Genomic DNA, 12,914 nt, shown 5'->3' on the forward strand with positions numbered 1-12,914 from the left:
CTTATGACCCTCTTCTCCAATTTCCTGGAATCCCTTTGAATTTTGATCCAACCTTCTGCCATTCATTCATTCCCCATCAACTCTGAAAGATTTATATGTGTACTACCAAGAATGTTATTGATAAAAATGTAAGCATTAAGCTTGGGAGCAACCCCTAGGGAATAATACTTGTATCCCCCTGACACTGAACCATTGATGATATTCCCTTTCTGAGACTGATCCTTCAATCACTTGTGCCTCAAGCAGTTATTTTTACTCGTTGGACAACATATTTGTATATGTCCTTTGGTAAATATACTATATCATAAAATAAAAGGACATCAGATCTTGAAAATACTTTAGGTATTGTGTACTAATAATAATAACTACAATAATAATAATGATAATAATAATAATGTTCTCAGTCAACAATAATGATCATAGCATATACTTAACAATTACAAAAAAAAAAACAAACTAGAGTACTATCACAGCCAAAACTATTACCCACAATTTCCCGGATATAACATTTAGAGTGATCCATAACATTTTACTATGTCACTATATTGAATATCCACATTCTCCAAACTATGAGGAAGGGAAAGCTTTAAAAATATAAAGACCTAACAGGAGAAATCAAAACCATATGAGAACAAGATGAAATACATATCAGTCTCATTATTCTGTCCGGTCTTGGAATTATCCCAAACATGATTTCAGTGAGTCTACAAGCGATGAGCTTACACTCCATTTTTTTATTTAGTTATAAAAAGGAGTCAATATATTAACTCATCTGAAAGAATAATAACATGATAGTGACCTATCCCATGAGTTCTATCAGAACTCTGTTAGACTAAGATGGAACCTATGAGAAAATAATAATGTCATATTTATATTGCACTTCAAATTTTGAAAAATGATTTATGTACTTTATCTCTTTCGATCCTCATAAAAACCTTATGAACCAGGAGCTCTTTTTATCTCCAATTTACAGATGAGAAAACTGAGACTGAGTAAGGTTAAATGACACACCCAGTATATTACACCTACTAAATGTCTGAGTATTATTAAATCTAGGTTTGTACGACTCTCAGTTCAAAACTCTACCTGCTATGCTGTTGCTTTCTAAAGGCGACGTCAGTGGTTCTCAAAGTGCAGTAAAGAAAAAAAGTAAATATAGAAAAATATTTATTAAGTACCTACTATTCTGTAAGTCTGTGCTGAATGCTTTACAAATATTATTTCATTTAATCCTCACAATAACAGTAGGAGGTAGGTGCTATTATTATCATCTTTTTTTTATAGTTGAGGAAACTGATTCAGACAAGTTAAGTGACCTAATCAGGGACACCAAGAGTAAGTGTCTAAGGCTGGATTTGACCTCAGGTCCTCCTGACTCCAGGCCCAGTGTTCTACCACAGTGCCACCTAGTGGCCTGGGGATCCTCAAGTCTATGAGCTCAAAGCTATTTGGATAATAATACTGTCATTTTCATTTCTAATATAATGAATGTTGATTGATATAACCTACATAATCACAAGCTCTTTGGAGGCTCTTCAATAATTGTTTAGAGTATAAAGGGCTCCTGAGGTCAAAAAGTTTTAGACCTGCTAGTCTAAGTAAAGCAATCTAACCTACCTGTTCAGACTATTATTCTATCTTGAAGGCAATGCATTGAATCACCTATAAAATCCATAATTAAAGTTATAATGAAATGCAATGAGGTAAAATAGATCTGGGGTTGGGTGTATACCCCATGATGATATTCATTGTTTGACTACATATGTCACTTAAATTCTTTCTTGTGTAGTTTCCTCATCTGAAAAATAGGAACAATTATATGCACTATCTCATGACATTGTGAAGCGATAGTGTAAACAAAGTACTTTGTAAACTTTCAGTTACTATATGTCAGCCATTATTCGTAAAAGACAGAAGATTTTAACAAGTCTTTGATTTCATCAGTGTGGGGCAACTGAGTCATAGTCAGTCATAGATGATTTGGTATGCAATCCCTATGGAGTTGCCTGAACAACATAGAAGTTAAGTATTGGGCTTAAAGTCACCCAGTGAACGTCCAAAGGTGGGATATGAGCCCTGCTTTTCCTGAATCCAAACCTGGCACTGTTCCAGGTTGTCTCTCTATTGAAGATATGATGCATTTATAATTAACTTAAAGATTAGCTTTCCACCTCTATGCCCAGCCCAGGCAGGAAATAGCAGAAGTGGGATACACCTCAACTCTTCTCTACCACATGGTGCAGCTGGGTACCAAGCTTGGCATAGAGAGTATCTAAGGATAAATAAAATGTATTAAGCACTTGCTATATACAAAACTCTCCATGAAAGACCCATTTTGACAATATCTCAGACCTGCTATATTGTCACATGACTTTAATTTTCTTCTTTTAACTTTTGAGTTGTCTTTCAAGGACCCATGATTTTATTGGTGTGCCTACTCCCCAAGAGGTAGATAGGTGTCATAGTGGATAAAATTCATAAATAAAAATAAAAGTCAGGAAAATCTGAGTTAAAATCTGACCTCTGACATTTAGTAGTTGTATGACCATGGTAAAGTCACTTAACCTCTTTAAAATGGGAATAATAATGGGGATAATAATAGCACCTACCTTTCAAGGTTGTTGTGAAGATAAAATGAGATATTTATAAAGCCCTTGACAGTGCCTGTCACATAGGAGGTGCTTAATAGATGCTTATTTTCTTCCTTCAGGAGCTGCACTCCAAGCCTGGAATCCTGAAGACCCATGGTCTGCCATATCCATCCTTCCTTCCCTAGGCTGATAAAGATCACAAACCTTTTATGCTTTAGTTAGTGACATTTGTAAGTTAAAATACCTGAAAAAATGATCATTGTGCAATCAACTTTGTGATGATGAGCCTCTCTGAAATTAGGTAGGTTGGCCTTGATTGCAGAAACTATGCCATCAAAAAAAATGTTATCTCCAGTGCCTAGCATAGTGCCTGCTGAGGCTTAACAAATGATCATTAATCGATTGGTAGATTGCCTCCACATTCTGATGAAACATCTGTTGTGGTCCAGGACACTAGAAGACCTAGAGAGTCCTGAGTTAACAATCTAACACTCTACAACTTCACCCAAGGCTATTATAAGCTGAAATACTATGGAGAGAACTTGCACTATTAACTTTGCCCACAGATGATCTGAGACCCAGCTGTGGCCGCTTTGGGCAAGAAAAATATAAAAACAGTTTTAGGACTTTGGCAGAGGAGCTGCTGAGACTTCAGGGAACCTCCTTGCTGACTGTTTTTAATTTCCTTGCCAGAAGGTTTTCTCTACCTTTTACTTTCTTGGACTTTTTTTTTTTACAGCCTTGTGGATTTTCTTTACCTGGGGTTGTTGGGTGTTTTTATTAAAGGGATTGTTTCCATTGCACTACACAGAACCACAGCAATGCAGCATTCAAGTGTGTCTTTTATGAAGCAAGTGCTTAATACATTTTCTTGAATTTAATTTGCTGACTTAAAATATCTCTTAAGTTGTAAGTTTTGTTTGGAGGAAATTTAATTATTCAGAGGATCTGCATCAGGGTAAAAACCAATGAAACCTTTCATCTATTTATATTATCAGGAAAATACATTTTAGACCAGGGGCCTCTTAAGGTTTTTTTTTCTTTTTTCTTTTTTTTTTTTTGGCAATTTGCTAAACTTTTGGCAAACTTGAGTGAAGGCCTGAGAGGAGCATCTCACAGAGTATGAAACTTGGCATAACTAGGCTCATGCTATGATCATTATTATTTCCTAAAGTACCTAAATAACATTGGGGAAGAACTGGTCTTTTTTTTTCCTTTATCTTTCATGTTTATCAAGATTATTTTCATTTCTTCAATAACTTTCTTAATTACACTTTTTTTTTCTTTTCCATGACACTCTTTCAAACTGGTCTTTGCATTGTGTGACACTTAAATTGCTGAAAAGGATCAACTCTTTCAAGTATCCCCCTTTAATGGGTGGTTCTTGGCCATTTGAGTGTAGCATGGCAGTTTGGGAAAGCTACTACCAAATGCTGTTGGTGGCTTGATAAATTTCTAATCAAGTTTTAGAGCTTTGGTTGAAAGGAACAATCTTCATTTGAGTTTTCACCCTGATTAAGGAGACAAAACTCAGGACAGAGAATTAAAAGGATTTTATTATAAGCTTGTCGAGATCAGCAATGGCTTCCAGGTGGAGAAAACTATCATAGCTAATTTGAAAATAATCCATATAGGTCCACCTCAGCGAAAGATGTGGGGCCCTTGAATCTCAGTTCCTCCCCAAGCTAGTAAGAGTGTGACAGTTTACAGGCAGGGGTACATGACAAAGAGCAGGTGATAGAGAAAGGTGATAGACTTGGTGTCTCCTTCCCCACCAGATCCTTCCCCAATACCAGTTGATAAGCAGGGCTGGGAACTATGTGCAACTGAGTCAACATAACTTTCCACACTCCCAGCAATATGGACAACAGAGAGAGATTCAATTAAATTTAGAAAACAAACTTTATTGAAATGCACCAGTATTAACAACAATAGCAACAAAAAAGTAGATAAGGGGATGACTAAATAACTTCTTGCTTATAAATGTGAGACATAGCATGGTATAGTGGATAGAAGACCTGCCTCAGGTCCAGTTTCTGTCACATGGTGGTTTTGTGACCCAGAGTAAGTCACTTATGATCTTACTGTCTCCAGGCAATTCCCTAGGACTACAAATCGTGAAGTACTTATTGATCTACAGAAGTCACAGCCCCTTCCAATACACCAGTGAAATCATAGGTCCAGATATATCCACACCAAAACCAAAATAAAAATAAATAAACACAAAGAATGTAATGGAATATTATTGCTCCACAAGAATAATGATCATGCAGAGCCTGGATAATTGACTACTTCTCTAGCTGACCAGCATGAAATAACACAGACTGAAATAAGTAGACCCAAGAGAATATTCAAAGTGATTATAATAAGGGAAATTAAAAGATCTCAAAAATGAAATTAAGCACTGAGTAATTATAATGACCAATCTTGGTCCTAGAGAAGAGTTGAGGAATCACTTCCCTTCCTTCACTAGAGAGATAGGAAGGCTACACATTCAAAATACTGCATATGGTGATTTTTACATTGATTGAATTTACTTAACTGATTTTCATTCTTACAAAGGGAGGACTCATTTGGTGAGGGAGGAGGCATACATCTGGAAAAGGCTAAGATTGAAAAACAAGAAGCATCAATGACTCTTCCAGACTTTCACCTACACAGCTGCCAAAGTGATTTTAATTAAGCACAGATATTACTGTTATTCCCCAGCTCAATAAATTACAATAGCACCCCACTGCTTCTAGGATAAAATCTAAATCCCCCTTTTTTTAGCTTTTAAAACATTTTACAATCTGGCCATGATTTATCTTTCCAGCCTCATTATTCCAGCCTCTCCTTCCTTTATTCTACAAACACTCCAATCCACCCTTTTCTCGGTTCCTCACAAATGGCACTCCATCTCTCCTTTTTCTGTGCCTTTGTTCAGGCAGTCTCCTTTGAGTGGACTGCACCTCTCTTCAACTCCTCCTTGTATTATGTCTCTCTTCTTTTAATACAAAGCTAAAGCACCACTTTCTATATGAAGCTTCTCCTGATCCTCCCCCACCCCCAACTTTTAGTGCCCTTCCTCCCAAACTGCCTGGCATTTAACTATTTGTTATTTCTTCTGAGTGTAATGCACCCCTACCCCCAGATGTGTGATGGATGTGCCCTTCTCTCCCCTGCTTTGCCCCCCACACACTTCAGATCAGGCAACGCTATCCTCTGACTCCCTCTAATCTGTTACGATGACACTTTTATTTGGCTACTGAGCCAGAATGCAGTGGATACACTAAAGGAGTACTCCTAGCTCCTGGGACAATTTACTCTTTTCCCTATGCAGTTTTCATTTGCAATTTCTTGAAATATAGCTCTGAAAAAAATAAGCTTTAAAAAAAAGCCCATTGTGAATCAAATGGAGCTACTTGACTATGACTTTAAACCTAAATCACTTTGACTTACATTGAACAACCAATCATAGGCCCTAACCTGAGCCTCTGTTGCTCATTGTTTGGGTTCTGAGGGCTTAGAATGAATAAATAGCAATTGTTTTCTGTTCTGGCCAGAAACTCTGAAGGTCTTCCCCTCCCATATTGATTCTTTTGTGATAGTAAGCTAGGCCATGTTTTGTTTCAATTCTTGCTTAGCCCTTAGTTATTGAATGGTCCTTGCCTCAGAAACTGACACTTGAGAAAAACTGTAATTTAAAAAGGCCAAGGCTACCCACTGCATCGCAGGCCATTTCCAGTCATCTTGACTTTTGTCTTGCCACTGGACTTAGAGCAAGTCTGACTGAAGACCAGAGTGAGGCTGATAACTCTGCCTCACTTAAATCCAATTCATGTACAGGTCAAGAGATGACCCTTGTGATATCGTTGGTCTTCTTCAAGAATGAAGGATGAACAACTCCCAGCTCCTCAGTACTGTCCTTCCTGCTGGCCTCAAAGTATAAAGACACCTCTCAGACCCCTGAGGAAGTAAAAGACGGATGCCCTTCTCCTCACTGAGTCTAGACCTATCTGTGTATGCCCTCACAGGGGAGTATGTGGCTGGGATGGGGCTACCTCCCATTTGTGTCTTCTTGCCTTTGGTACAGAACTTTGTGAGATCGCAAAAAGCAGCAGCCCTCATTCCCTCTTCCTGGGCACTCTCAAGGGTGGGGATATAACTCACCAGAGCAGTCATAACAGCAAAAGCGAAGTAGTATCACAGGCGGCAGCAGACCTATCAAAAGGGAAAATCTCATTGGGTGTTGATTGGGCTCCAGGCATTTTCCCTGGCTGTCCCCCATGCCTGGAATGTTCCCCCTCCTCTGTTCTGCCTCCTTCCACCCCTGGCTTCCCTAAGTTTCAACTAAAATCCCTTCTTCTACTGGAAGCCTTTCCCAACCCCTCTTAATTCCAGTGCTTTCTCAATTAACTATGTCCTATATTCTGTATATAACTTGTTTTTCATGTACTAGTTTGCATGTCATCTCCCCATTAAATTGCAAACTTGTTTCTTTTGCCTTTTTTTGTATCAATGCTTAGCACAGTGACTGGCAGATAGTAGGCACTTAATGTCAATTGATTAATTAGTAGCTGGAAGTGAAATGCAAAAGTAGCTAATGAGTAGCCTTGTTCAAATTGTCCCAAGGAAATTTGGATATTAACTTCTCAACCGGTTGTAATCATTTTAGGATCTTTAGAAAATATTTAGTGTTCCCTTTCTGTGGTGGAATAAAACTACCTGTTCCATGCATGATCTGTATTTATATTATGGGTACCATTTTATTCCTTACCCCTTTAGAGTCCCCCTAAGGGGAGGACCTCTTAAACAACAGACAAGAAAAAAAATAGAATTGTACCTCAGGTATCTGTGTTGGGGGTGAAATCAATAGCACTGGAAGCCAAATTCCTCGCTGAGGAAACTGGTAAACCCAGAGCCATGACCTGAGGGCAAACCTTAATGGCAGTTAAAGGACAGGGATTACTGAAGGTCACCAGTCCAATGACCTCAGCCTAATGGTGCCTTGCTAGCAACTGTGCTGGATGTATGTTTTAATTAATGTGTATGTCTTCCCTGATAGAATGTAAGCTTTATGACAGTGGAAACTCTCACTCTCTCTCTCTCTCTCTCTCTCTCTCTCTCTCTCTCTCTCTCTCTCTCTCTTCTCTCTCTCTCTTCTTTCTCTCTCTCCTTCCCTCCCTCTCTCTCCTCTCCCTTTTATATCCCAAGCACCTTAGCAGAGTGCCTGGTGCACATTAGACGTCTGATAGAGCTTTTTGATTGAGTGATTAATTTATTGCTATTTAAAATAATTCTGGGAAGCACATCTTCGATGGTACTTTTTGACAAGGACAGTGAAGGCCCTCAAGATCCTTCCATTTGAAGGTTACTTGAAGGAGAAGGCATGTTTCATTTGGAGAAGGGAAGACGGGGTAGGGAGCACATGACATGTCTCTTCAGGTATTTGAAGAGCTGTCATGGAGCAGAATGATTAGATTGGTTCTCCTTATCCTCAGAGGGCAGAATTGGGAGAAAAGGGTAGGAGAAATGAAAATTTATAAACTTGATATGAGGGTTGGAAATCTTAACAATCAAAACCATCTGTAAGTGGAATGAGTTACCTTAAAAGTTATTGGTTGTGTGAGAAAAGTCAGAAGGATCTAGGTCCCAATCCTGTGTAACCATGGGCGAGTTATAACCTCTTTGAACCTTAGTTTTCTCAACTGTAAAAGGAGGATAATCTATCTCTAGTACCTACTTCACCAGGGTTATTGTGAAGACTAAATAAGGTAGTCTATGTAAAGTACCCTACTAATCAGGAAGGATTATATGTGACAATTATCACTAATATGTTCCCCTTCACTTGGCATCTTCAAGCAAAGGCAGTATGACTACTACTTACCAAAGATATTTAAAATAGGATTTTTTTGTCAGTTGATGGGCTCTGATGTCTCTTAAAACTCTGAAATGTTTTTTTAATTTCATTTTAAATTTTCATTATTATCTTATCTCATTTTAATTTTAAAAATTAATTCCTTTTGCTTTTGCGTTAAGGTCTTTTCCAATGAAAATCAATTAAGCAAAAACACTCCATATAGTGACCGCATCTGACAATGTATACATTATTCTGCAATAGAAGTCCAATACCTCTATTTTGAAAGGAAAAAGATAGGGGCTTGGTTTATTGTTTTGATGATCATCTAGGCTAAGGAAAGTGATAGGAAAATGTTAATAATATGTATTAAACTTAGAAGTGTGTCCTGAGTTTTCAGAAAGCCAGTTGTAAAATATTTGCCAGTATATTTCTGGAGGTATGTTTCAGTAAATGCTAACTCAGATGTTTTAAAAATCATGCAGTCCTCTGATGGCCTCCCAACTACTTCTAATCCTATAGGGCAAAACATCAGTGTAAAAAGTTCATTAGTTATTCAGTCAGCAGTCAGCAAGTAGAATAATAAATGCTGCTTGATTGACTGTTTCAGAGAAGAACTATGTCATCACTAGATTTTAAAGTCACTGAGGAGAGGGAAAACATTTATTTTATCTTTGTTTCCCCCAAAAGTACAGCACTTTCAGTAAAGCAGAAAATAAAAAACTATCTCTTGAATGAAGTCCATGTCCTTGCTTTTGTGATTGTTAAGTTCAAACAATAGAAGCAAAAATTGTGAGATGTAGATGTGTGCACGAGCACACACAGACACACACACCCATATACACATACACACACACACTTACTCATGATACAGGGAACTTACAAAATTTCCTGGGGGCAGCTAGGTGGCGCAGCGGGTACAGCACCAGCCCTGGAGTCAGGAGGACCTGAGTTCAAATCCAGTCTCAGACATATGATACTTACTAGCTGTGCAATTGGAGGCAAGTCACTTAAGCCCCAGTTGCCTCACCCCCACCCCAAAAAAAAAGTTCCTTGAGGGTAGGAACTATCACCTCCCTGTAACTAGAAGTTATGGCTCTCAGTACAGCCCAAGATCATGTTAGCTTTGTTGAGTTTGTGACTGTTAAGTTGTGTCTGACTCTTTGTGATCCCGTTTGGGGTTTTCTTGGCAAAGATACTGGAGTATATGGTAGTGAAGGTATGGTTAGACAGTGGTTGTTCAGAAAAAAAATATGAGGGTTTTGGTGGATGTCAAGTTCCATATGATGAACAGCTAAGCGGCAGTACATAGAGTGCTAGGCCTGGAGTCAGGAAGATTCATCTTCCTGAGTTCAAATCTGGTCTCAGACACTTACCAGCTGTGTGGCCCTGGGCAAGTCACTTCATCCTGTTTGCCTTAATTTCCTCATCTGAAAAATGATCTGGAGAAGGAAATGGCAACCCCCCCCCCCTTCCTGAATGACCTTTCATTGGATAGGATCTGTGCTTCTACTGTTCTTGGTCAGACAAAGAGCTTCTTCCTCTTTGTAGCATCCAAATTTCTCCTCTTCAAAAAGAGCCTCAAATCTGTTTCTATTTTATAGCCTTCCTTTTCCTTCTCTCTCTCTCTCCTCTTCTACTCTCCAATTTCCTCAAAAGGGTTGTGTCCACTCTTTCCCATTACCTTTTTCCTCCATTAGAGTATTGCTTCTTTTCCCTTTCTTGTTGTTCTTCCTTTGCTTTTGAATAGGCCCAATTGGCATCAGGATGTTGAGGTAAAATAACGGATGGTGGATAAGGTCTGCACGTGTGTGTGAATTGGATTTAAGTAAGGTAAAGTTGCACAGAATCATCTCCGTCACTATCTAAGTCTAGTGGCAGGACAAAATTCAAGATGGCCAGGGATGCAGTGGACGCCCTTAGCATTTTTGGTGTCTGACCAAGCTGTAAGTGCTTCACAGTGCCTGCTCCAGCTGCCTTTATGGCTTATGGAACAATTGTTCTCATCTGCCCATTCCATTGGGGAAAGCCTTCACATGCTTGGGGTAGACATCCTCCTAACTCACCCATAGGTTTGGGGCCTTTTGATTACACTTAACCTGGTCTAGCCCATCTGTCCAGATTGTTTTACTAGTGCATGTCCCCTGTGCATGCTGCTTCTTGGAGCCACAACTTTAAGGTATCCTTCATTAGCCCTAATAACCTAGAATCTATAGAAGAATTCTTTGAATCTTTGGACTTTCTTATTAATTATAATTAATTAATTCTCTAATTAATTATAGTTATCTCCTATTTCTCCATCCAGTGGTCACAAATTCTAGTTTAGAATCACATTGCCTCTGATCTGGAATACTTTAATAGTCTTTTAATGCATCTCTTCGATTTCATTTGCATCAGTCTCCAATTTATATCCCACATAGTTGCCAAAGTACTCTTCCTTAGGCACAGGTCTGATTATTTCCCTTTCCTGCTCATAATCCTTGAGTGGCTCTCTATTGTCATTAAGATAAAATGCAGAGTCATTAGTTTACTACTGAAGTGTGTTCTCAATTCGATTCTCAATCTTATTTTGCAAATCACACCTTCATACACTGTGTTCCAAACAAGAGTTTCTCTGAACACTTGACCATAAGAAAACAGATATCAACCTTAAACATATGTGTCAATTCTTTATAGATAATGGATATCAGAATTTTATTAGAAGCATCTAATGTAAATATTTTTCCTAATGCATATTTTTTTCTGATTCTATCTTCATTGGTTTTATTTATTTAAAAGCTTCTTAATCTTAAAGCATCCAGATTGTCCATATTTTCTCTTTTTAAAATTTATTTTATTCTGTTTTTGGTCACAGAAGAGAACAAATCATAGCAGTTTGTTTTGCTTAAATTGATCCCATTCTTAAGCCACGATTGTACTTCTCTGTCTTATCCAGACCATGTTCCTGCTCTATTTAACCTATTTCTACTATACTCTAGTCTCTCTCCCCCTTAACTCTCCCTAGTCCAAATCTAGATGATAATGAGGTTCATGAGGTCCCCTACCTTTCCTCATCTTTCCATGATTCATTTTCGTGTTTTTTTTTCTAAGAAACATTATGTACGTTGCATACCGATACCTCTTTATGCGTTTGACATTCCATTCAACTGGCCCATTCATTGTTTCTTCTTAATAACCACATATCTCCTTTATCTGTATCTTTGTACAGGCTCTCTGTCATGCCTGGAATAAATTTACCCATAGCTTCTGCCTCTTAGAATCTCTGGCTTCATTCAAAGCTCAGCTGAAATGCCCTGTACATGAGGCCTTTCTCAATCCTTCCAAATGCAAGTGCCACCCCCTCCATTTGGGAAAATAATAGCACCTAGATCCCAAGGTTGTTGTGAGGATCAAGTGAAATAAAAATTGTGGAGCACTTAGCACAAGGCCTGGTACATAGTAAGCATTACCTAAATGTTAGATGCTAATGTCTTTATCATCATCATCTTATTTGATAACAACAACCCTGAGAGGTAGACATTATTATTGTGCCTATTTTGCGTTTCAGGAAACTGTGACACTGAGAAGTAAAGTGACATGTCTAGAGTAACAAAACTAGTAAACATATGAGATAGGACACAAACTTGGATCCTGACTCCAAATCCAGCATTCCATCCATTCTATCTAACTGCATATATGTGTATGTATATATGTATGTATATAGCCATGTATATATGTTGTAAATACACACACACACACAAAGTCACTGTTTGTCTCAGTTTCCTTCTCCATAAAATTGGGATAATAATAACACCTACCTTCCAGGGGGCTTGTAAGGATCAAATGAAATAATTATTATAAAGTGCTTAGCATAGTTCCTAGAATATAATAAGCATTATATAAATGTTAGCTCTTTTATATATATTATGGTACATATTTTATACATGTATAATATGTAATATAATTATATGTATGTATATTATTTATCTACATATACATGTATATGTGCATTGATTTATTCATTCTACTTGCGTCTTCAGTGCCTGGCACATAGTAGGCAATAAATCTTTGTTGAAAGATAAAATACTATTCATCTCTTTCCAGTTGTTCCTAATCCAAATTTAAAACATGAGTTGAAATGTTTCAAGATATAAATTATAAAATACATTTCATGCCTTGTCTCTTGAACATTTTATGATAACTGGCAATAAATAAGGCCTTTTGAGATCCAATCCAAAAGATTTTCACATACATTTCTGGAAAAGACTTCCATGTCCTCTTTCCATAATGCTGTTATTTAACTTTATCTTCCAGCATTGTTAATGGGTCATTTAACAGTTATACAAAAAGATGCTATACAAATAGATACTGTTTAATGCATTCAAGACCTGTAGGTTTGGGGTGTGTTGTTGTTTTTTAGGTTTTTTTGTTTTGTTTTTAATTTCAGGGACAAAACTGGAGACAGTTTACCATTACTTTTAAATTTATTATCATTTTGAAGCCAA

The sequence above is a fragment of the Phascolarctos cinereus genome, unplaced genomic scaffold, assembly GCF_003287225.1.
Source record: "Phascolarctos cinereus isolate Bilbo 61053 unplaced genomic scaffold, phaCin_HiC Scaffold_1;HRSCAF=81, whole genome shotgun sequence".
Taxonomy (NCBI): Eukaryota; Metazoa; Chordata; class Mammalia; order Diprotodontia; family Phascolarctidae; genus Phascolarctos; species Phascolarctos cinereus.